At 38.6% G+C, this 21,546-nt stretch overlaps 1 long non-coding RNA gene across 2 annotated transcripts; it reads right to left on the reverse strand.

Annotated features, from left to right (window-relative positions):
• Positions 1 to 9,859: 9,859 nt before the first annotated feature.
• LOC133570010 (uncharacterized) lies at positions 9,860 to 21,139 on the reverse strand. Of its 2 annotated transcripts, XR_009810022.1 has the most exons (9): positions 19,939 to 21,139; positions 19,266 to 19,400; positions 15,681 to 15,756; positions 14,687 to 14,764; positions 14,076 to 14,153; positions 13,466 to 13,543; positions 12,856 to 12,933; positions 10,228 to 10,299; positions 9,860 to 10,111 (listed from the first exon to the last, which is right to left on the reverse strand). It is a non-coding gene; the product is annotated as an uncharacterized LOC133570010 (long non-coding RNA). The 2 variants fall into 2 exon arrangements; XR_009810023.1 differs by lacking the exons at positions 14,076 to 14,153; positions 14,687 to 14,764.
• Positions 21,140 to 21,546: the final 407 nt, after the last annotated feature.

Consider the following 21,546-nt stretch of genomic DNA (forward strand, 5'->3'; position numbering starts at 1 on the left):
CCATTAATGTTGTCCAAAATGTCTCCCGGTATCTGGAGGATTTCCCGTAACCCCGGCAGATTAGTTGTCTGCAGTTGGGAGAGAGAGAAAAAAAAAACATGTCAGAAATACGAGAAACGGCGCAACAACTGGGCTCAGGCGGAACAGAATCCTTTAATGTGTTGTTTTTTAACGGCTCGCCAAAGTAGTTGAGGAGGAATGTGTGCTTGGAGGCCAGGATGTTCGTGTGCGTGCGTGGAGAAAGTCACAGGACGTTGACTTTTAGAGATCTTTTTTGTTTTTTGCCTTAATCCTTCCTTCATTTTATTCTGGTTGGGTGCATCCTGACAGCAGCCAGCGGTTGTGTCTGCGAAAAACAGTGTGTATTGCCTGTGTGTGTGTGTGTGCGTGTGTGTGTGTGCGTGTGTGTGTGCTGACCATGAGTATGTGTCAGAACATCATCACTTCGAGAAAATTATTTGTAAAGACGAAAAAGAAAAGGGTCAGTTACTGTTTGTGTGTAAACCCAATCAATTGAAAACACATCAGACATTGTGGGGACATGTGTGTGTTTGTTCGTGTCTTTCTGTCTTTGTGGGGACCAACCTTTGGCCTTGTTTAGTCTGCACACCAAATCAGATTTATTTTTTTTGCCCTCAAGTGATACAGATGGGATATGTTTGTTGCCAATCTAAACACTCCAAAAAGCTACAAGTCTGATATTTTCAAATCAAATTCGGGCCACGTAGACAAAGGCCTTGTTTACATTGCACATCAAACTGGATTTTGTTAGCCCTTAAGTGACACAGATCTGATTTTTTTTGCCAGTCTAAACGCTCCACAAGTGCTTCAAATCTGATTTTTTTTGGCATCAGATTCAGGCCACATCAGTAGGTCGTTTTGAATCCGATTTGAATCTGCGTGTGTAAACCCAACTTTATTGAAAACACATCCGACATTGTGGGGACATGTGTGTGTTCGTTCGTGTCTTTCTGTCTTTGTGTGGACCAACCTTTGGCCTTGTTTAGTCTGCACACCAAATCAGATTTTTTTTTGCCCTCAAGTGATACAGATGGGATATGTTTGTTGCCAATCGAAATGCTCGAAAGTGCTACAAATCTGATCTTTTCAAATCAAATTCGGGCCACGCAGACAAAAGCCTCGTTTACATTGCACACCAAACTGGATTTTGTTAGCCCTTAAGTAACACAGATCTAATTTTTTATGCCAGTCTAAACGCTCCACAAGTGCTACTAATCTGATTTTTTTTGGCATCAGATTCAGGCCACATCAGTAGGTAGTTTTGAATCCGATTTGAATCTGTGTGTAAACCCAACTTTACTGAAAACACATCAGACATTGTGGGGACATGTGTGTGTTCGTTTGTGTCTTTCTGTCTTTCTGTGGACCAACCGTTGGCCTTGTTTAGTCTGCACACCAAATCAGATTTATTTTTTTTGCCCTCAAGTGACACAGATGTGATATGTTTGTTGCCAATCGAAATGCTCGAAAGTGCTACAAATCTGATCTTTTCAAATCAAATTCGGGCCACGCAGACAAAAGCCTCGTTTACATTGCACACCAAATTGGATTTTGTTAGCCCTCAAGGGACACAGATCTGATTTCTTTTTTTGCCAGTCTAAACGCTCCAAACGTGCTTCAAATCAATTTTTTTGGCATCAGATTCAGGCCACATCAGTAGGTAGTTCTGAATCCTATTAGAATGTGTGTGTGTAAACCCAACTTTATTGAAAACACATCAGACATTGTGGGGACATGTGTGTGTTTGTTTGTGTCTTTCTGTCTTTGTGGGGACCACCCTTTGGCCTTGTTTACACTGCACACCAAATCAGGTTTTTTTTGCCCTCAAGTGATACAAATGTGATATGTTTGTTGCCAATCGAAATGCTCGAAAGTGCTACAAATCTGATCTTTTCAAATCAAATTCGGGCCACGCAGACAAAAGCCTCGTTTACATTGCACACCAAACTGGATTTTGTTTGCCCTTAAGTAACACACATCTAATTTTTTATGCCAGTCTAAACGCTCCACAAGTGCTACTAATCTGATTTTTTTTTGGCATCAGATTCAGGCCACATCATTAGGTAGTTCTGAATCCGATTGGAATGTGTTTGTGTGTGTAAACCCAACTTTATTGAAAACACATCAGACATTGTGGGGACATATGTGTGTTTGTTCGTGTCTTTCTGTCTTTGTGGGGACCAACCTTTGGCCTTGTTTAGTCTGCACACCAAATCAGATTTTTTTTTTGCCCACAAGTGATACAGATGGGATATGTTTGTTGCCAATCTAAACGCTCCAAAGTGCTACAAATCTGATCTTTTCAAATCAAATTCGGGCCACGTAGACAAAAGCCTCATTTACATTGCACACCAAATTGGATTTTGTTAGCCCTCAAGTGACACAGATCAGATTTTTTTTTTGACAGTCTAAACGCTCCAAAAGTGCTTCAAATCGGATTTTTTTGGCATCAGATTCAGGCCACATCAGTAGGTAGTTCTTAATCCGATTGGAATGTGTGTGTGTAAGCCCAACTTTATTGAAAACACATCTGACATTGTGGGGACATGTGTGTGTTTGTTTGTGTCTTTTTGTGTTTGTGGGGACCAACATTTGGCCTTGTTTAGTCTGCACACCGAATCAAAAATGTTTTTTTCCCTCAAGTGATACAGGTGGGATACGTTTGTTTCCAGTCTAAACGCTACAAATCTGATCTTTCTAATCAAATTCGGGCCACATAGACAAAAGCCTCGTTTACACAGCACACCAAATTGGATTTTGTTAGCCCTCAAGTGACACAGATCTGATTTCTTTTTTTGCCCGTCTAAACGCTCCAAAAGTGCTTCAAATCTGATTTTTTTTGGCATCAGATTCAGGCCACATCAGAAGGTAGTTCCGAATCCGATTGGAATGTGTGTGTGTAAACCCAACTTTATTGAAAACACATCAGACATTGTGGGGACACGTGTGTGTTTGTTTGTGTCTTTTTGTCTTTGTGGGGACCAACCTTTAGTCTTGTTTAGTCTGCACACCAAATCAGTTTTTTTTGCCCTCAAGTGATACAGATGGGATATGTTTGTTGCCAATCTAAACGCTCCAAAGTGCTACAAATCTGATCTTTTCAAATCAAATTCGGGCCGCGCAGACAAAGGCCTCGTTTACATTGCACACCAATTCTGATTTTTGTTTTTGTTTTCAAGTGACACAGATTGGATATTTTTCCCCCCAACTCTTAATTGACATTTTTAATTAAACAGAAAAGAGTGCAAGTTGAAACAGTACAATTTTTAAGTCAGTGAATTCTTCACACCCCTTCCCTTGACCCACCTCCACTCAGGTCAAACCAACAAGGGACATATAGCACAAGCCTGGAACAAACAATACAACAAAAACATACACATTCACACACACACTCCTACAAAGCATTTCAAATTTTTTGTCAGTCTAAACGCTCCAAAAGTGCTTCAAATCTGATCTTTTGGCATCAGATTCAGGTAACTTCAGGAGGTAGTTCTAAATCCAATTGGAATCTGTGTGTGTGTGTGTGTGTGTGTGTGTGTGTGTGTGTGTGTGTGTGTGTGTGTGTGTGTGTGTGTGTGTGTGTGTGTGTGTGTGTGTGTGTGTGTGTGTGTGTGCGTGTGCGTGTGTGTGTGTGTGTGTGTGTAAACCCAAATTTATTGAAAACAGATTTGACATTGTGGGGACATGTGTGTCTGTTTTTGTCTGTCTGTCTTTGTGTGGCCCAACTTAATCGGATTTTTCTTTGCCCTCAAGTGACACAGATCGGAATTTTTTTTCCAGTCTCAACGCTCCAAAAATGCTTTAAATCTGATGTTTTTGCATCAGATTCTGGCCACATCAGGATGTATTCCTGAATCCGATTGGGATCTGTGTGTGTGTGTGTGTGTGTGTGTGTGTGTGTGTGTGTGTGTGTGTGTGTGTGTGTGTGTGTGTGGCCCTGCGATGAGTGGCGACTTGTCCTGGGTGTACCCCGCCTTCCGCCCGATTGTAGCTGAGATAGGCACCAGCGCCCCCTGCGACCCCAAACTGAATAAGCGGTAGAAAATGGATGGATGGATGGATGGATGGATGGGTATGTGTGTGTAAACCCAACTTTATTGAATTCACATTTGACATTGTGGGGACGTGCGTGTTTGTTCTTGTTTCTCTGTCTTTGTGTTGCCCAACCTATTACCTCATTTACACTGGACACCAGATCTGATTTTGTTTGCCCTCAAGTGACACGGATCAGATTTTTTTTGCCAGTCTCAACGCTCCAAAAGTGCTTTAAATCCGATGTTTTGGCATCGGATTCAGGCCACATCAGGAGGCAGTCCTAAATCCGAATGGGATCTGTATGTGTGTGTAAACCCAACTTTATTTAATAAAAATCGGACATTGTGGGGACGTGTGTGTTTGTTGCTGTCTTTCTGTCTTTGTGTGGCCCAACCTTTTATCTCCTTTATACCGCACACCAAATCTGATTTTATTTACCCTCAAGTGACATCGATCAGATGTTTTATTTTATTTTGTAGTAGTAGCATCCTACCTGGCAACTTCCTTTGTTTTTACTTTATCGAAGTGCGCATGCAAGTGACGTTGAGGCCACAATGGGCCACGTTGGGGCCTGTCCGTATTGATACTGGAGTCTGATAAAAAACACAATTTACAGCTGGAAAAAAATCAGATTTGGGCCACTTAGCCTATGTTTACACGTTTAGATTACAAGTAAAATGTGATCTTTATCAGACTGCAGTATAAATGCACACGGGCCCCCATGTGGCCCTTATGTAGGGTAATCGGGATACCAATATTTAGGGGCTTTCTTATTTTACCCAAAAAACAATTTACAATTCTATATATTACTTATAGCCTGCCATAATCTAGGATTAAGTTACAATAAAATACATTTTATTGACATTGTATTAAATACTTTATGATGTATGTTTGCCTCTCTTGAACAATGTTTTAAGACCAAAACAATCCTAAATACTAAAAACAATACTATGGCTAAAAGAACACACATAAGACATGTAGCGGGGTAAAACCCAAATTCTTAAAGATAAAACACAAATTTTAGGAATTCGTGGCAAAATTCAGTCATTTCCTTTGCATTAGCTTGTAATACGTGGGCGGTTTGATGACCAAAATTACCTTTAAACTCCTTGTGCAGACTGGATGATTGTTATTTAAATCTTTACCTATGTTTGAAGCAAATATTGTAATACTTTAAGCCACCTTTGGCGAGATGTGTTCCAAAGGAAAAAAAAAGCAAACTAGAAAAAACAACAAATAAACAAAAAACGTGTAAAAAAAACAAACGTAAAACCAGTAAAAAACAACAAACAATTTAGTAAAAAAATACTACTAAAATAAAACTAGTAAAAAAAAAAAAACTACTAAAAACCAACAAAAACCTGGTAAAAGAACAACAAACAAAACTAGTAAACAAACTAATAATAGTACAAAATACAACAACAACAAACTAATAAAAAACAACAAACTAGAAAAAAAAACCCAAAAAATAGTAAAAAAACTACAAAAATAAAACTAGTAGAAAACCACAAACTAGTAAAAAACAACAAACAAAAGAAGTAGTAAAAAACAACAAACAAAACTATCAAAAAAACTAAAACTAGTTTTAAAAAAACAACAAACTAGTAAAAACAACAATCAAGTGAAAAACAAAAAAATTGTAAAAAACAAACAACAAATATAAAACTAGTAACAAACCACAAACAATCTAGTAAAAAAACTACTAAAATAAACCTATTAAAACACAACAAACTAGTAAAAAAACAACAAACAACAAACAAACAAAACTAGCAAATAAAACATCAAACATAACTAGTAAAAAAACTAATTAAAAATAGTAAAATAAAACAACAGTAGAAACATCAATCAAGTAAAAAACAAGAGACAAACAAAGCTTGTAAAAAAACAAACTAATAAAAAACACAAACAATATAGTAAAAAACTACTAATATAAAACTAGTTAAAAAACAGACTAGTAAAAACAACAAACAGGCAAAACTAGTAAAGACAACAAACACAACTAGTAAAAAACAAATAAAAAATGGTAATAAAAAACCAACAACAATAAACTAGTAAAAACAATCAAGTAAAAACCAAAAAAACCAAAAACTTAAAAAACAAACAAACAAACAAACATAAAACTAGTAAAAAACACAATCTAGTAAAAAACTAATAAAACAAAACTAATAGAAAAAAACAAAATAGTACAAAACAACAAACTAATAAAAGACAACAAACAAACAAAACTAGTAAAACAACATCTAACAAAACTAGTAAAAAACAAAAAGAAAATTAAAAACAACAATCAAGTAAAAAAAACGTCTAAAAAACCAACAAACATAAAACTATTAAAAACACAAACAATCTCGTACAAAAACTACTAGAATAAAACTAGTAAAAATTAACAAACTAGTAAAAAACAACAAACAAACAAAAACTAGTTGAAAAAACAAACCCAACTAGTAAAAATAAATAAAAACAAAAATAGTAATAAAACAACAACAAACGAGGAAAAAACAATCAAGCAAAAAACAACAAACAAACAAAAAATAGTACAAAAAAAGAGTAAAAAAAAAGCGTGGTGCTTCCATGTTTAAAGTGTCATCTTTATCGATGTTTTTGAAGCCCAAACACCATTATAAACGAACCATCTTTATTAACCAATAAAAATGCCCTTTTCTGCCATTCTGTTTTTGCTTTCATGCGCTTTGTGTGTAGGTTTTGACACACTCAACATCATGCTCCTCGGCTCTGGACGTCACCTTCGGACTGCAGCATGCGAATGATAAAAATCAATCAATCGATGTTTATTTATATAGCTCTAAATAACAAATGTCTCAAAGGGCTGCACAAGGCACAACGTTTTTGTGTGTCCAGGAAAAGGCACACAAAATGTTTAATGCCATCACAAGTCAAGGGTGTGAAAATAATAGGATATATATATATGTATATATATAGGGGCCTATTTGAGACCACATTAAGACCACATCGGTGCCAGACTGACACCAAATTGGGACCACACTGAGAGCACATTGGGGCCACATTGAGAGCACATTGGGGCCACATGGAGACCACATTGGGACCACATAGGGACAACACTGAAACCGCATTGGGACCACAATGAGACCATATTGAGACCACATTGAGATCATATTGAAACCACATTGAGGCCACATTGGGGCCACATTGAGACCAGATTGGTGCTACATTGAGACTACATTGAGACCACATTGGGACCGCAATGAGACCACTTTGGGACCACAATGAGACCATATTGAGATGACATTGAGAGCACATTGAGGCCACATTGGGGCCACATTGAGACCAGATTGGTGCCACATTGACGCCACACTGAGACCGCATTGGGACCACATTGAGACTACTCTAAGACTACATTGGGGCCACAATAAGATCATATTGAGACCACATTGAGATCACATTAGGGCCCCATTGAGACCACATTGACGCCAAATTGAGACTACATTGGGGCCATGTTGAGACCACACTAAGACTACATTGAGGGCACATTGAGACAATTCTAAGACTATATTGGGCCAACATTGAAACCACATTGAGACAACACTGAGATTGGGCTTCGCGGTGGGAGAGGGGTTAGTGCGTCTGCCTCACAATACAAAGGTCCTGAGTAGTCAGGGTTCAATCCCGGGCTCGGGATCTTTTTGTGTTGAGTTTGCATGTCCTCCCCGTGACTGCGTGGGTTCCCTTTTGGGTACTCCGGCTTCCTCCCACTTCCAAAGACATGCACCTGGGGATAGGTTGATTGGCAACACTAAATTGGCCCTAGTGTGTGAATGTGAGTGTGAATGTTGTCTGTCTATCTGTGTTGGCCCTGCGGTGAGGTGGCGACTTGTCCAGGGTGTACCCCGCCTTCCGCCCGATTGTAGCTGAGATAGGCACCAGCGCCCCCCGCGACCCCAAAGGGAATAAGAGGTAGGAAATGGATGGATGGATGAGACCGCATTGGGGCCACATTAAGACCACATCGAGACCACACTAAGACCCAATTGGGGCCACATTGGGGCTTGTTTCCGTTTTCATACTGCAGTCTGATTAAGATCACATTTTTCGTGTAATCCAAACAGTCAGGCGAACATTTTTTTTCCCCAATAAAGCCAATCTGGTCCACTTTGGCCTGCAGTGTAAACGTAGTCAGTCTCATCTTTCTTTTTACTGGGGGGACATTTCTCTTGAATTTGGCTCCATGAGCACCACCATACATCGTGTGTGTGTGTGTGCGTTTGTGTGTGTGTGTGTATGTAAGGAGAGAGAAAAAAGTGTATACAAGACGATGACTCAGATATGAAGACATCGAGCCAAATCAAGCGGCCCGATTGGAACAGAGACACGGAGGACATCTTTGGACATCTGCAAGTGTTTTGCAGGAAGCCATGCTGCAGTCAGCCCTCATTTCCTTTTCCATGTACACACACGCACGCTCACACACACACACACACACACACACACACACACACACACACACACACACACACACACACACACTTCAAGAAATACATTTACGTACATACAACACACATTTACCTGCAGAAACACTTGCAAACACACGCACACACACAAAGAAACACACTTCTACACACACACACACGATCACACTTCCAAAAAGAGACATTTATCTACAAACACACACACACACACACGCGCACACACACACACATACACACACATACATACACACACACACACACTCACACACACACAAAAACACACACACTTCCAGAAATACACTATTGCGTACAGACACACACACACAAACACACTTTCAGAAATACACTTCTACCTACAGACACACACACTTCAAGAAAGATACATTTACCTACACACACACACACACACACACACACACACACACACACACACACACACACACACACAGACACACACACACACACACACACACACACACATACGTGTTTGGGTGACATATGAGGACTTATGACAAAAACGTGACATATGGGGACATGCCTTTCCAATGGTCCTGCAGGCCTGGGAATCAGACGGTTAGTGAACCAGAATTTTAGAAACACAGTGGTCTATTGAGATTTTTGCAACTCTTTTGTTTTTTTCTGAACCTGATTTTTATGGTACATATGAGGACTTGTCAGGTTTAGGTGCCATATGAAGACCAGAGTGTTTAAGATTTCAAGTTTATGTGACATATGACGACCATGACGTCACAGAGTGTTTAAGATTTCAGGTTCATGTGACATATGATGACCATGACATCACAGAGTGTTTAAGATTTCAGGCTCATGTGACATATGACAACCATGACGTCACAGAGTGTTTAAGATTTCAGGTTCATGTGACATATGACAACCATGACGTCACAGAGTGTTTAAGATTTCAGGTTCATGTGACATATGACAACCATGACGTCACAGAGTGTTTAAGATTTCAGGTTCATGTGACATATGATGACCATGACATCACAGAGTGTTTAAGATTTCAAGTTTATGTGACATATGACGACCATGACATCACAGAGTGTTTAAGATTTCAAGTTTATGTGACATATGATGACCATGACGTCACAGAGTGTTAAAGATTTCAGGTTCATGTGACATATGAGGCTAATGACATCAGAGACTTAACAAAACCACCTGAGTTGGTTTAGTTGATGTGTTGTCATTTTAAAAAATCCCAATCCCATGCTACTGTAATCTAAAACCAAGAAGAGTTTAAAAGAAACATGGGTATAAATGTAATTGTCGACTAAGTGTAACTGAATTGTTTTTGTGGATTTTGTCGCTAAGAATTATCTGGAATAAATACAAAACGCTTGCTGTTTATTTTGCTTTTTTAATTGCTGGTAACATACTCAAACTACCACAGAAGATGTGGGAAAACATTTTTTTCCCCTTTTTTTAATATAATTCTGTTATGGATGTAGTACTTGATGGCAAGCCAATCTCTGTCCTGTAGAGCTACTAGTTCTTTATGGAGGCAGGCTTCACAATCTTTTTTACCTGGTACTTTGTTGCCAGTTACAAAATGCAACATGTGTCATTCAACTGCTTCCACTTCTTCCCCTTTGCAGCTGTCATAAAGGAGACAAAATACAATTTCTTACTGAAGGAAAAATGACTATAACACAGTGAAAAGGTGCAAAACGTAATATAATATTCTAGTAAATGATGTGGATTATTTATTTACCCCGCTTTGGAGTGGACCAAGTGGAAGAAGCTTGAGACATACCTACTTCCAGCGATTTGTCCTGCTGTCAATCTGAAGGGAAGAATTAGAAAACTGTAAAAGTAAACATTTAACATATTGTGCTTTGTGAAGCAGCGGAGTATGTGTGTTGTCTGTCTATTTATGAATAATGCAGACCAGGAGTGTTGGCTGAGTTCTTAACGTTTGCTTTCAGAGCCTGCATATCACAACATACAAGATGCCGTCATGGCGACACAACCTATACATGCTCCTCACTCCTGTTGCATGCTGGGTAGGGTAGTTCTTTTTTCCCCTGGCTCATAACATTACAATATAGTACCATGTATATGCGTTCAGTTTATCAAAGCACCAAGCAAACAGATATGGTCATAATTATTTTAAGTCCACTACGCAGAATAAACACAACATTATTAATATTGCTACTACGGATAATTTGATCAAAAATTCCCTAAAACAGCGCACTACCTATAATATAAGTTTTTTAAACATAAGATCCCTGATAAAAAAAAAATGTTTCTGCTGTTACCTCAGAAATTGCCTGTTCAGATGTTATGATTGTGGCTCAGAGATTTGTATGTAGATTATATTTATTTTCCATAACAAACAAGATAACTTAAATACCCTGGCAGTGGCAATAAGCTTAAATGTTTGTATTTACCTTTTTTGAGTTGATTTTCATAAAATTTGCTATTTAACTGCTACTGTTTAACAAGGACTGATTTAAATTGTGTTTGCACAACAAATGTTTTGGCGCTTTTGTTCATGTGGGAGAATATTCCAATAAAGGTGCACTACACACTACTTTTGAATTCATTATTGGGCTTTGCGTATACAATGCAGTTAATCGCGATTAATAAGAGAAATAGTGCGATTAACTTCGATTAAAAATGTTAATCATTGCCCAGCACTAATATATATACAAACCCCGTTTCCATAAAAGTTGGGAAATTGTGTTAGATGTAAATATAAACTGAATACAATGATTTGCAAATCCTTTTCAACCCATATTCAATTGAAAGCATTACAAAGACAACATATTTGATGTTCAAACTCAAACTTTTTTTTTTTTGCAAATAATAATTAACTTTGAATTTCATGGCTGCAATACGTGCCAAAGTAGTTGGGAAAGGGCATGTTCACCACTGTGTTACATCACATTTTCTTTTAACAACACTCAATAAACGTTTGGGAACTGAGGAAACTAATTGTTGAAGCTTTGAAAGTGGAATTCTTTACCATTCTTGCTTGATGTAAAGCTTAAGTTGTCGTGTTTTACGCTTCATAATGCGCTACACATTTTCGATGGGAGACATGTCTGGACTGCAGGCGGGCCAGGAAAGTACCCGCACTCTTTTACTACGAAGACACGCTGTTGTAACACGTGGCTTGGCATTGTTTTGCTGAAATAAGCAGGGGCGCCCATGATAATGTTGCTTGGATGACAACATATGTTGCTCCAAAACCTGTATGGACCATTCAGCATTAATGGTGCCTTCTCAGATGTGTAAGTTACCCATGCTTTGGGCACTAATACACCCCCATACCATCACACATGCTGGCTTTTGAACTTTGCGCCGGATGGTTATTTTCCTCTTTGTTCCGGAGAACACCACGTCCACAATTTCCATATATAATTTGAAATGTGGACTCGTCAGACCACAGAACACTTTTCCACTTTGCATCAGTCCATCCTAGATGAGCTCGGGCCCAGCGAAGCCCGCGGCGTTCCTCTGTCTTGTTGATAAATGGCATTTGCTTTGCATAGTAGAGTTTTAACTTGCATTTACAGATGTAGCGACCAACTGTAGTAACTGACAGTGGTTTTCTGAAGTATTTCTGAGCCCATGTGGTGATATCTTTTACACACTGATGTCGGTTTTTAATGCAGTACATCGCTTACGTGCAGTGATTTCTCCAGATCTTCTGAACCTTTTGATAATTTTACGGACCGTAGATGGTAAAATCCCTAAATTCTTTGCAAAAAAAATGTTTAGCAGTTTTAACATCAAATATGTTGTCTTTGTAGCATATTCAACAGAATTGGGGTTGAAAATTATTTGCAAATCATTGTATCCTGTTTATATGTACATCTAACACAATTTCCCAACTCATATGGAAACGGGGTTTGAATGTATTTATATAAATATAGCCTATTATTTGCGCACTATTTACAAGTTATGTACCAAAAACACGACCACCGAAAAAATACTTTGATCAATGAAAACAGCGCTGCAAAAACCGGCTGTAAACAAGAGGCACTGCCTTTTCTGAATTGAAACACTCATTTTAAAGCTTTGACATTAACATTTTAACACACACTAATCTGGTTCAGAAAATATGAGGACCCTATATGAAACACACTTTCTTGGTTCAAACAATATGAGGACATGACGAGTGCTCACATGTAGAATTTATGTTGTTGACTTGTAACATCTCCTGTTTTGCTAAACATGAGTTCCAAACTCCCTACTGACTAACATGGATGTACCCTTACGAAAATGTTGTCATATAAACTGATCTGTGAGAGATTAAAATTAATAAATGTCTTTCAAAATATAGGTTGGGTCAAATTTAGAGCAGATATAGTAAAAATAGACATGTAATAACCTGTTGGAGGGATGAAGTCGGTTTATGGCTGTCATCTGAATCTAGAGAATGTTGAAATAGAACCTCAACAGTTGGTTTCTGCAACAAAACACAAAAATATAATGTCATAACTAATTAATTATAACATTCTCACCACTTTTTGTTGATAAAAATCTGAGCATACAATGCCAGATAAAGGGTAAAGATTATTACAGAGTTTCAGCTCTTAGACAATTCATTAAGAATGTAACACACACAAAAATCTGGTTCAGAAAATATGAGGACCTGAATTGAGACACACATTTTAAAGCTTGGACATTAACATTGTAACACACATTTTCTGGTTCAGAAAATATGAGGACCTTATATGAAACACACCTAAGTCTTTCTTGCTTCAAACAATATAAGGACATGACGAGTGCTCACATGTAGAATTTATGTTGTTGACTTGTAACATCTCCTGTTTTGCTAAACATGAGTTCTAAACTTTCTACTGACCAACATGGATGTACCCTTGCGAAAAAGTTGTCATATAAACTGATCTGTGAGAGATTAAAATAAATAAATGTATTTCAAAATATAGGTTGGGTCAAATTTAGAGCAGATATAGTAAAAATAGACATGTAATAACCTGTTGGAGGGATGAAGTCAGTTAATGGCTCACATCTGAATCTGGAGAATGTTGAGATGGAACCTCAACAGTTGGTTTCTGCAACAAAACCCAAAAATATAATGTCAGAACTAATTAATTATAACATTATCAGCACTTTTTGTGGATAAAACTCTGAGCATACAATGCCAGATAAATAGTAAAGATTATTACAGAGTTTCAGCTCTTAGACAATTAATTAAGAATATAAAACACACTAAAATCTGGTTCAGAAAATATGAGGACCTGAATTGAGACACACATTTTAAAGCTTGGACATTAACATTGTAACACACACTAATCTGGTTTAGAAAATATGAGGACCTTATATGAAACACACCTAAGTCTTTCTTGGTTCAAACAATATAAGGACATGACGAGGGGTCACATGTAGAATGTATGTTGTTGACTTGTAACATCTCCTGTTTTGCTAAACATGAGTTCCAAAGTCCTTACTGACTAACATGGATGTACTCTTACGAAAATGTTGTCATATAAACGATCTGTGAGAGATTAAAATTAATAAATGTCTTTCAAAATATAGGTTGGGTCACATTTAGAGCAGATATAGTAAAAATAGACTTGTAATAACCTGTTGGAGGGATGAAGTCGGTTTATCGCTCACATCTGAATCTGGAGAATGTTGAGATAGAACCCCAACAGTTGGTGTCTGCAACAAAACACTAAAATATAATGTCAGAACTAATTAATTATAACATTAACAACCACTTTTGGTTGATAATATTCTGAGCATATAATTCTACATAAACAGTAAAGATTATTATAGCGTTTTAGCTCTTAGACAATTAATTAAGAATATAAAACACACTAAAATCTGGTTCAGAAAATATGAGAACCTGAATTGAGACACACATTTTAAAGCTTGGACATTAACATTGTAACACACACTAATCTGGTTTAGAAAATATGAGGACCTTATATGAAACACACCTAAGTCTTTCTTGGTTCAAACAATATAAGGACATGACGAGGGGTCACATGTAGAATGTATGTTGTTGACTTGTAACATCTCCTGTTTTGCTAAACATGAGTTCCAAACTCCTTACTGACTAACATGGATGTACTCTTACGAAAATGTTGTCATATAAACGATCTGTGAGAGATTAAAATTAATAAATGTCTTTCAAAATATAGGTTGGGTCACATTTAGAGCAGATATAGTAAAAATAGACTTGTAATAACCTGTTGGAGGGATGAAGTCGGTTTATCGCTCACATCTGAATCTGGAGAATGTTGAGATAGAACCCCAACAGTTGGTGTCTGCAACAAAACACAAAAATATAATGTCAGAACTAATTAATTATAACATTAACAACCACTTTTGGTTGATAATATTCTGAGCATATAATTCTACATAAACAGTAAAGATTATTATAGCGTTTTAGCTCTTAGACTATTATTTAAGAATGTAACATTCACTAAAATGTGGTTCAGAAAATATGAGGACCTGGATTGAAACACTCATTTTAAAGCTTTGAATTAAACATTGTAACACACACTAATGTGGTTCAGAAAAATATGAGGACCTTATATGAAACACACTGAAGTCTTTTTTAGTTCAAACAATATGAGTACATGACAAGTGATCACATATTGAATTCATGTTGCTGACCTGTAACATCTCCTGTTTTGCTAAACATGAGTTGTAAATTCCACAGACTAACATGGATGTACGCTTAAAAAATGTTGTCATATAAACTGATCTGTGAGAGGTTAAAAGGATTAAATGTCTTTTGAAGTATAGGTTGTGTCAAGTTTTTAGCAGATATAGGGCAGCACGGTGGAACAGGGGTAAGTGCATGTGCGTCACAAATCGAAGGTCCTGAGTAGTCCTGAGTTAAATCCTGGGCTCGTGATCTTTCTGTGTGGAGTTTGCATGTTCTCCCCGTGACTGCGTGGGTTCCCTCCGGGTACTCCGGCTTCATCTTACCTCCAAAGACATGCACCTGGGGATAGGTTGATTGGCAACACTAAATTGGCCCTAGTGTGTGAATGTGAGTGTAAATGTTGTCTATTTGTGTTGGCCGTGTAATGAGGTGGCGACTTGTCCAGGGTGTACTCCGCCTTCCGCCCGAATGCAGCTCAGATAGGCTCAAGCACACCCCGCCAACCCAAAAAAGGGACAGGTAGTAGAAAATGGATTGATGGATGGATAGTAAAATAGTCAAGTAATAACCTGTTGGAGGGATGAAGTCGGTTTATCGGTCACATGAGTCTGGAGAATGTTGAGATAGAACATCAACAGTTGGTGTCTGCAACAAAACACATAAAAATAATGTTAGAACTTATTAATTATAACATTATCAGCACTTTTTGTTGTTAACATTATGAGCATATAATGCCAGATAAATAGTAAAGATATTTATAGAGGGTTTCTGTCTCTTGTCCCGCTCATGTCTTGAGATGAACTTCCCTCGGTACTCGACCACAAAAGAACCTTTTTCAATTGATGCAAGAGCAAATACACCATATCCTGATAAAACAGTTTATCAATTAACAATGTTTGGAATATCTGTTTTAAAAAGCAATAATAATAGTCGTTACTTGACTAAAAATTATATTACAAACAGAATTACTCTTTCATAAATGTAAATAATTATTAAATTAAGTACAAACCCCGTTTCCATATGAGTTGGGAAATTGTGTTAGATGTAAATATAAACAGAATACAATGATTTGCAAATCATTTTCAACCCATATTCAGTTGAATATGCTACAAAGACAACATATGTTTGCCTGTGTATCGGCTGGGGACATCTCTGCGATGCTGATCCGCCTCCGCTTGGGATGGTTTCCTGCTGGCTCCGCTGTGAACGGGACTCTCGCTGCTGTGTTGGATCCGCTTTGGACTGGACTCTTGCGACTGTGTTGGATCCATTGTGGATTGAACTTTCACAGTATCATGTTAGACCCGCTCGACATCCATTGCTTTCCTCCTCTCTAAGGTTCTCATAGTCATCATTGTCACCGACGTCCCACTGGGTGTGAGTTTTCCTTGCCCTTATGTGGGCCTACCGAGGATGTCGTAGTGGTTTGTGCAGCCCTTTGAGACACTAATGATTTAGGGCTATATAAGTAAACATTGATTGATTGATTGATATTTGATGTTCAAACTGATAAACATTTTTTTGGTGCAAATAATCATTAACTTTAGAAATTGATGCCAGCAACATGCAACAAACAAGTTGGGAAAGGTGGCAATAAATACTGATAAAGTTAAGAAATGCTCATCAAACACTTATTTGGACATCCCACAGGTGTGAAGGCTAATTTGGAACAGGTGGGTGCCATGATTGGCTATAAAAACAGCTTCCCAAAAAATGCTCAGTCTTTCACAGGAAAGGATGGGGCGAGGTACACCCCTTTGTCCACAACTGCGTGAGCAAATAGTCAAACAGTTTAAGAACAACCTTTCTCAAAGTGCAATTGCAAGAAATTTAGGGATTTCAACATCTACGCTCCATGATATCATCAAAAGGTTCAGAGAATCCGGAGAAATCACTCCACGTAAGCGGCATGTCTGGAAACCAACATTGAATAACTGTGACCTTCGATCCCTCAGACGGCACTGTATCAAAAACCGACATCAATCTCTAAAGGATATCACCACATGAGTTCAGGAACACTTCAGAAAACCACTGTCACTAAATACAGTGTGTTGCTATATCTGTAAGTGCAAGTTAAAGCTCTATTATGCAAAGCGAAAGCCAATTATCAACATCCAGAAATGCCGCCGGCTTCTCTGGGCCCAAGATCATCTAAGATGGGCTGATGCAAAGTCGAAAGGTGTTCTGTGGTCTGACGAGCCCACATTTCAAATTATTTTTGGAAATATTGGACACCGTTTCATCCGGACCAAAGGGGAAGCGAACCATCCAGAATGTTATCGACGCAAAGTTCAAAAGCCAGCATCTGTGATGGTATGGGGGTGCATTAGTGCCCAAGGCATGGGTAACTTACACATCTGTAAGTTACCCATCTGTTTGGAACAACATTTGCTGCCATTTAAGCGCCGACTTTTTCATGTACGCCCCTGCTTATTTCAGCAAGACAATGCCAAGCCACATTCAGCACGTGTTCAGCTTCATAAAAAAAGAGTGCAGGTACTTTCCTGGCCGGCCTGCAGTCCTATCAAAAATGTGTGGTGCATTATGAAGCGTAAAATACGACAGAGGAGACTGAAGCTCTACATAAAACAAGAATGGGAAAGAATTCCACCTTCCAAGCTTCAACAATTAGTTTCCTCAGTTCCCAAACGGTTATTGAGTGTTGTTGAAAGAAAAGGTGATGTAACACAGTGGTGAACATGCCCTTTCCCAACTACTTTGGCACGTATTGCAGCCATTATATTCTAAGTTAATTATTATTTGTAAAAAAAATTATTCCGTTTGGATTTACATCTAACACAATTTCCCAACTCATATGGAAACGGGGTTTGTAATTAATGTGTTACTTGAAAAAGAAAAGTTTTAAATATCTAGCATATGCAGTTGAGAGACATTTCATGAGAGCAGAGTGTGTGTGTGCCTTTAAAAAGCTGTGCCTTTTGCCAAGTGACGTGGGACTTCAGCGCCCAGACATAGCAGAATAGTTCAGCTGTATTTTTTAGCTTAGCAGTGGCAGTTAAGATAGTTCTGTTGAATGTTTTTGTTTGTGTGTGGATGAGGCCTCTTTCTATTTGATATCGTGTTCGTAATTACTTCCGGGGGTTGCTTTCATTAGTAAAAAGATATTACCTGCACTAACCCTTTTGTGCTTCTAACGCTGTCTTGTTGACATACAATCACATCAAAAGTAGCATGCCACATTACATAAAACGCATCGTAACAGCGTTGTAGCGTACATAAAAGTTATTAGATTACTCGTTACCGGTAAAAGTAACAGCATTAGTAACATCGTTTTCATATACCGCTGTTATACCATCCATCCATCCATCCATCATCTTCCGCTTTTCCGAGGTGGGGTCGCGGTGGCAGCAGCCTAAGCAGGGAAGCCCAGACTTCCCTCTCCCCAGCCACTTCGTCTAGCTCTTCCCGGGGGATCCCGAGGCGTTCCCAGGCCAGCCGGGAGACATAGTCTTCCCAACGTGTCCTGGGTCTTCCCCGTGGCCTCCTACCGGTTGGACGTGCCCTAAACACCTCCCTAGGGAGGCGTTCGGGTGGCATCCTGACCAGATGCCTGAACCACCTCATCTGGCTCCTCTCCATGTGGAGGAGCAGCGGCTTTACTTTGAGTTCCTCCCGGATGGCAGAGCTTCTCACCCTATCTCTAAGGGAGAGCACCCCTACCCGGTGGAGGAAACTCATTTGGGCCGCTTGTACCCGTGATCTTATCCTTCCGGTCATGACCCAAAGCTCATGACCATAGGTGAGGATGGGAACGTAGATCGACCGGTAAATTGAGAGCTTTGCCTTCCGGCTCAGCTCCTTCTTCACCACAACGGATCAATACAACGTCCGCATTACCGAAGACCCCACACCGATCCGCCTGTCGATCTCACGATCCACTCTTCCCCCACTCGTGAACAAGACTCCGAGGGGCCATAGAGGTCGGGTGCATTGTGAGCTGGGCGGCAGCCGAAGGCAGGGCACTTGGCGGTCCGATCCTCGGCTACAGAAGCTAGCTCTTGGGACGTGGAACGCTGTTATTCCAAACACTTCTAATTAAAGCCATATAATACAACCTCTATTAGACAGTAAGGAAATGATCCAAATGAGATGTTGATACAGTTACCATTGATATGATACATAACAAGACATACCTTTCCAATCATTGATCCACTGGGCCTTAAAACAAGACTTGTCACATCCAGATCAAATAAACTCGGTAGCTTCAGCCTCAGGATTACGTCTCGCTCTTCTTTTGGACACGATGTCTATATCATGTGTTGATGCGCCTAACAAATCCACACATAAAAATGAAAAAAGTCAGTGACACAGAAATAAAACAAAGAACCAAACCCTTCAAAAACTGTTAAATTTAGGATCAGTGCAGACATGAAGCTTCTCAAACAAAGAACTAATGTAACAATATCAGTAACATGCCTACTCCACAGTGCTTATCAGCTTGACATATTTGTATTTGAGAAAAAGTATAAACAATTTGAAGAACTCTAGTCTGTCTTGTTTAAAATGAAGAAAAGGTTTACTAGCATAGTGATCAAGGGTGATGGGTCAAATACAGAGAATAATTTCACCACACCTAGTGTGTGTGTGACAATCACTGCTACTTATAATCTTCCATGCAACTTTAAAAAAAAAAATTTAAATGCCTTGGCCTTGGCCCAGAACTGAAATGCTTAATTTGACTTCATAAAATCAAATCTGATTGCAATTAATAACAACAAACATTTAACTGTTGTTTACAATGAACTATTTTCCTATGTTAAAAAACATTGGTCTATTTAATTACGTTAAACTCCATTTTATGCTCACCTGATTCAACCATGCTGCCGAAGACTGTCAAAGATGGTTTGTGGCCAAGATAGATGTCCCCCTCCGGTGATGCAGGTCCCGGAAGTGCTGTTCACTGAGCGCTCTGTTGTGCTCAAAATCGTGTGTGAAGTTTTGTATTTCGATTATAAATGGTCCTTTTGGAAAACCCTTTTTATATATATTCAATATTAAGTGTGATACGTGAGCTGTATAATTTCCATGATGAAAATAGTTAACTAGTGATTTAGCCCTCTGTTAGGAGCAGACATCGTCCAGCGGCCAATCAGGCGGCGCCTAACTGAAAATTGGACCAATCAGACGCCGAGACTCTTCAGAGTGGGCGGAAGTAACCATCTTGAACACCATGTAAAGTGAATACCTCCAAAAACAATCCCCATATTAATCCTAAATTTGCCCCAAAGATAAAAATACCCAAATAATGTGCTATTGTAACCATTTGAAAATATTAAATACTGTGTGTAGTTTGAATTGCATTTGAATTATTGCCTTTGTCTCAATCAAGGTTGAAGGTTGTTTTTTTTTATGCAAAAACCTACATTTCAGGCACATTTAAAGCAATTATTGTGCGGCATTGTATTTTAGTCAACAGAATAGCAAAAAGTCCAATACAGTAAAATACTGAATCAAACAAATTAAATCATCACCATAATCCCTTTATTACTAATTGTCTAGCCCAAATCATCTCCAGATAAACCAAATTAATAGATAAAACTAACACTAAAAAGGATGAGATCATCAGATCAGTTGAAAATGTGTTGTTATTTGATTCAGAATTCAAGAGTATGTTTATTGCTGTAATGGTTAGATGTTTTTCAAAATGTCGGAGTGTGTGAGTTTCTGACCCACATGACATATGAGGACATATGACATATGAGGACAAGTGTGTGTGTGTGTGTGTCATAATAGCAAAGATGGCCACTAGGGGCAAAATCGAAGGTGACCAAAAAAATTAAACACACTTTCACACACTTTTTCTGAAAATTTGACAAATGAAGACTTTAGAGATTTTTGGTCTGGGAACATGCTGGGAGGGTCTAGAACACGATAGCATTGCGGGAAATATGGGGACATGGAAAATGTCCCCATATTTCAACAGGTCCTCATATGTAAGGTGAAATTTCATAAAAATGTCCCCATATGTCACTTTGACAAACGCACACACACACACACACACACACACACACACAGGCACGTACACACAAGAAAGACACATTTACCTACACATGTACATGAACACATTGAAATAAACATTTACACACACACACACACACACACACACACACACACACACACACACACACACACAGGCACGTACACACAAGAATGACACGTTTACCTACACGTGTACATAAACACATTGAAATAAACATTTACACACACACACACACACACACACACACACACACACACACACACACACACACGCACACGCACACACACACACACACACACACACACACACACACACACACACAGGCACGTACACACAAGAAAGACACATTTACCTACACATGTACATGAACACATTGAAATAAACATTTACACATACAGACACACACACACACACACACACACACACGATACACA

The sequence above is a fragment of the Nerophis ophidion genome, linkage group LG16 (assembly GCF_033978795.1).
Source record: "Nerophis ophidion isolate RoL-2023_Sa linkage group LG16, RoL_Noph_v1.0, whole genome shotgun sequence".
Taxonomy (NCBI): Eukaryota; Metazoa; Chordata; class Actinopteri; order Syngnathiformes; family Syngnathidae; genus Nerophis; species Nerophis ophidion.